Below are 5,755 nucleotides of genomic sequence, written 5' to 3' on the forward strand. Positions count from 1 at the left end.
TAAATTTGTGATTGAGGGAGCTAAGATCTCATTAAATTCGAAAATTAATACTAGCCATTGATTTTTTTGATCTTGTGGCTATGATTTGTTCTCTAGTTATTTGGTTAAGAGGTGTTTGCCATAGATCACTACCCTATATATATATATATATATATATATATATATATATATATATATATATATTGCTGCAATAACGAAAATTACATACACTATTATCCAACAATTATAAATTTCACAAGTATCAGTCACACTTTCTCTATGTTTATGTTCCATCTCCATGGAAATTACAGTTCCAAACCTCGAACATAAACTTTACCACGCCCAGCTTGCCAATCGTCTAAGACGAAGCACCATCAAGTGAGACACGAGATGAAACATAAACACGGAGCATACGCCCTGAAAGCGACCTCTACAAACGAACTTCCTACGCAAAACTAGTAGCCTAAACACCCCCACATTCATATTCAAGCCAATGCAACAATTACAAATATTAGTCTTCATAAGAATACCTAAGACGATCGTATCGTATCACCTCCCACGCAGACTAAAAACAGCGTGTCTGGTTTCAGAGCCGAGTCTCATCACTCATCAGCATCAGCTGAGAAATCCGGCTCTTCAGGCTTCTGCAGCTTATGCATTTCCAAATCGCTTGCCTTTTGAGCTCCCTTCTTCGTGTTAGCTGCAAACCTTGATGCAAGTATGGTGACACCTTGGTTTTGTTGCACCCGCCAAGAATTCTCCGCTGCTGCTGCCGCCTCTTTCATCTGATGACTGCAAGTCGTGAGAGAAACAGAATGATTCACTCATGCTGAGGTTTTTAGCCATCATTCTCTTCTTGCAGCGACGCCACGCAGCCTGAATGAAGCAGGCAGCCCACGTCCTCCAATGGTGAGAGTAGTATCTGAAAGTGTGCTGCAGTTTCTTACTGTGGAGACGTCTGAATTGATTGGCGACGAATTTAAGATCTTCTGCTCTCAGCACAAATGCTTCCACTTCATTGAGTGCTCTCACTGTTCGTGTCGAGGAAGGGAAGTTCAGGGTGGACCTAGGAAGCAGCGCCCAAGCGAGCAGCTCCTCGCCACAGAAGTCACCCGGCCTCAAGGTTGTCGAGTTGAAGAATCCTGTCCGGCCTCCATTTGTGGTCGAGCTCTCCAGCACCCCCCCCCCCTTATGATGAAGAGCATCTCCGAGACGGGATCTCCCTCACGGACAATGTAGGTGCCTTGGGTGCTCAAGGATGAGACAAGGCGCTCACAGATGGCATCAAGAAGCTGATCGTCCATTTGGGAGAAGAACGGGACTTGAAAATCGAGATTATGTGTATTCATCTTAGTGATTCACAAGGAACGTCGAGCTTAAGAATATATTGGTAGAAAAGATCGTGGGAGGTCTTACACGACGAACAAGGTCTAGACAGAGGTGCCGCTTAATATCACGACGGAGATCTATTGGCAAGGCATGGAGGATCGATTCTTCATCAACTCCTCTTGTGGTAAGCCATTTGTACTGGTCTCACACGCTGTTGGAGAGCCTCCGGGAGTTGGCGATGCCTCATCCATTCCTCAGTGTCTCGACGCCTGAGCCTCCACTCCTCAAGCCTCACAATCATAGATTGCAGATAGGTCTGGCATTAAGACATAAATAAATGAATAGTGAAACATCACAATCGGAGAGAATTATGGCTTACGTTCGTGCTTCTTTTTCCTGATCATAGTTTGTAAGCTTTCAAAAATATCCAAAGTGAGAGTTCGTATGAAACGAAAATTTGATTACCTGCATATTTCCAATCAAATGAGCAAATAGAACAAGCCCCAAGATGGCGATGAGTATGGCGAACATAGTCTTTCCAATAAACGTGCTTGTAGACAACGTCTGACCATAGGAACTGTTGAGTGAAACAGAGAATCGTAATAAGGAATCAACCAATTTTAAACATTTCACTTTCAGCTGAGAAAAATGTAAACAACTAATGCATTGTTAAAAATGATGATATCCGCATATCGTCAAAAGTGAACAAGTTTGGAATCATACCTTAAGTTTTGTAAACCCCACCATAAACAGTAGAAGTACTTCTTTAGAAATCCAGACGACACAACGCTGTTTGCAATGGCGTTTCCAAATATCCCATAATTAAAATAGGTGGTGTCATCAGGATTGCATTTCTTGAACACCTGTGTGCTGTTTACCCATCTTCCTCTGTCATTGTGGCTCAAAGTGCCACAATCGAGAAAAGGGAGTGAACAGCCTATGACATTGAACTCATCCCTACAAGCAGATTTCAAACACGTTGCGTGTCTCTCAATCGACAGCAAGTACCAGGAAGCCCCTAACACCTACAAAACAAATAGTAAGCATTTTAGCCCCCCCCCCCCCAAAACAATGAAACAAAACGAAATTTCTTCAGCGAAGAAAAATTAGGCATACATGGCTTGCTAACATGTAGAGCACCAGATTGTAAGCAGCTCCTGCCCATGCTGTCTTTGTGACGAGTCCATTAGCTTTGATGATCTCAGAACTCAATGGGAAGATGAGATACAACCGGGGGATGTATTGCAGCAAAACAATAAGTACGAGAGCGTTGTTTGTATGATCAGCATGGGAGCTTCTGATTGCTGGTAATATGGACCATATGACTATCTGAATAAATGAGAAGCAAATACTTAGCTAATTCAGCCATAGAAAATCAAGACATAAATCAAGAATCAGAAAAGATTAGGATAATTTCTTGAATATTTTTCGAGCAAAAACTACTCAAGCTTCCCTAGTTGGCTATCTTTTCTTCAACAAACTTACTCAAGCCCTTATTAGTTCATTCAAGATATTTCCAACACTGCCTAATTTCACCATTTGTTTCATAGATCATCTCGTTTCCCTATGATAAATCTCTCCATAAACAGGTAAAACAGTAATGGCCATAACTTTTCAAAAGGACTATTAATAAAAGCAAATTCAACAAAATTACTCAAGCTTTCAAAGTTCATTCAAGATTTTCCCAACAGCACCACCAAATTTCACCATCCATACCATAGATCGTCTCGTTTCTCTAAACTAAATATCTACACAAACAAGCTAAACAGCAATGACCTTAGCTTTGCAAAGGACTCCCAATTGAAGCAAAATCGACTAACCTGAGGAAGAGGCAATGCTGCAATGATATCAATGAGGAATTCCGACTTCAAGTACCTAACGGCTATCTTATTGTGGTCCATAACAAGTTCACCTTTTCCAAAAACCCTTGAGCTTGGAGATACATAAGCAATCCTAAACTTCATAATCACATGTAAGAGATAAAATGCATCTGCCACTGTCCTAAAACATGTCACTATGATCCCCAAACTCAGGTCTGTATGCATACATGAAGAATTGTCTTGATTTAGCACAAAAGGCATGAAGAAAAACAAGGGATCCACAAACAGAGCCATTATGCAAGAAAACAAAAAAACTCTGTTCCATTTCAACACAATTTCACTCCCAGGATCAAGAATTGCTTTCTTGTCTGGTTTTGACCCTTCTGGATAAATCTTAGCCCTACCAAATTTAGGAATCTTGTCTTCACATTTCCATAAATGGGCTGAATTCTTGAACAATGGGAGTGGCTTATCCAGGTTTTCAGCCCCATTTTTCTCCAAATAAACTTCAAGATTCCTTTTTTCTTCACTGTGAATCCTAGAAATGGGACTTAACATTTAGCCCCCTAATTCAAATTCACACAAAACACAAACAATGTGGTGTAGAAAATCATACATGGGGGAAACCGTACCTTACTAGTTTCTCTTTCTTGAAATCCATTATAGCAAGCGTCAAATTCCACTGCAGCAATCTTGAACTGAATCTCTGCAAACGAAAGCTATACACAGAAAAAACCTTTCTTGATGCTTGTGCTGAAAATTTTGCAGAATTCAAGAATTTGGCAACTGTCTTTATTTAAAATTCTATGGAAGAAGCAGTGTGGGATAAATGGAGACACAAAAAATCCGAAATGTCTTTTTTGTGGATGAGGTGGAAACTTTTATGATAGTATTATGGTTGACTACTACTACTACCGCTAATACGTCTGCTAGCTGTAAGAATTAATAAGTCCAAGAAAACAGTTGGATATCTTTAACTTATTTCTCTTAGATCAAGCAATTATGGTAGAGTATGCTATGACATCATTTACGTGTTAATAAGCATAATTAGTATGTTTCGATAGTGAGAGATATTAATTGCCTAAAAACTTCGAAAAACATTTGAGTTTAATTTGAAGCGACATAAATCTTTTTGTATGAATCAATCATTTTTGTTGGCACTTCTCTCGATAGAAACTTACGAATCAAAGTATTTCTTTCTATTTAATTAATCCTTCCGCCTCCATCCCAAGACTCAGTAGCGGACGCAGAAATAAATTTTGGCAGGGGCTTCACTAAAAAATTTCACACTCCCTCCGTCCCCTAAAAATAGAAATTCTTTTGTTTTTTTGTCAGTCCCCTAAAAATAGAAACTTTCCATTTTAGGAAATTTTTTTCTCTCATTAAGGATCCATTTTCGACTAACACATTTTATTTCTATTCGTTTCTTATTTTACCAATTTTGCATTAAAATTCGAGCATGTGAATAATGGGACATTTATTCATGGATGAATATAATTTTATATTAACAAAAAGAAAAATAAAATTGTTGTGTTTGTTTTGCTAAAGCAATAAGTATCTAATATTACATAAAAAAATGCATAATTATCTCGTAAATTTTAAAATTTGAATATAAATATATGAACTTTTGATTTTTATAACTTTTCTCCTAGATCTAAAATCAAAACATAGGTGGCAAATTAAAGCTTAGGTGGTAATCAAAACTACACAAATATGTTTATATTAATTAAAAATATGAATTTGAATTTGTGAACTATGACAAAAGAAAAGGAAAAAACTGACCTGGCCTAACCCATTAAAGTGGTAAAGAAGACAAGTTGTAATTCTCGTTTGAAATTTGTGGGAGAAAAATTCAATATTTTTTTGTTCTACCGTTTGGAATAAATTTAAATGGAGTGTGGCTGTATAAGGGAAAAACTTTTTTAGTTTTCGGTAATTCAATAGAAAAATGTTTCTTGCAAATTTAGGAAACAATTTTTAAAGTTTTATTATTATAAGTAAGATCATTAAAATGTAGTTACACTTGCAAGATCGTGCCACCGTTTAACTAGGGAATAGGTATTCACTTTTTCAATATTATTATCATATTGTATTCATTTAAGTTTAACAGCTTTTATTTATTTCTATCTTCTTCTTCCCATTATATGCGGTTGCCATGGTTCCAAGACGTTTTATCGGTGATTTTATTTTTCAGCCCCTCCTTCCCATTAAATCTTCTTCCCCTTAAACCCCAAAGATATTAGCTTGGGAAGGGCTTAAGATAATTTCTAAGAAAGTTGAAATTTTTTATAATATAAATTTATTATTAAAAAAAAGTTTGGGAGGGGCTTAAGCCCCTCACCCCCTCCACTTGTGTCCGCCACTGCCAAGGCTGATACATTGGCCCAACCGATCTCCCCTTTTTCTAAAAAATATAAAAATTAATTCATCTTTTACTCACCATATATATATCTCATTCTCCATCAATTCACGTTCATCCCTCTCCCATCTCAGTCTCAATTTTACTTCTATCTTGTTTTTTTTTGTTTTCTAACGTAGGATGTTGTATTTTGTCTTTTTTAATTTGATTGAAATTTGCTTCTTGTTGTATTCTTTTTTGCTAATATTGTAATACAACAAAGAATTAA

The 5,755-nt window shown here is 37.2% G+C and overlaps 1 pseudogene; it reads right to left on the reverse strand.

The window, feature by feature from the left end:
- Positions 1-212: 212 nt before the first annotated feature.
- LOC121789449 lies at positions 213-4,000 on the reverse strand (annotated as a pseudogene).
- Between the last annotated feature and the right edge of the window lie 1,755 nt (positions 4,001-5,755).

Source organism: Salvia splendens, chromosome 2, assembly GCF_004379255.2.
Source record: "Salvia splendens isolate huo1 chromosome 2, SspV2, whole genome shotgun sequence".
NCBI lineage: Eukaryota > Viridiplantae > Streptophyta > Magnoliopsida > Lamiales > Lamiaceae > Salvia > Salvia splendens.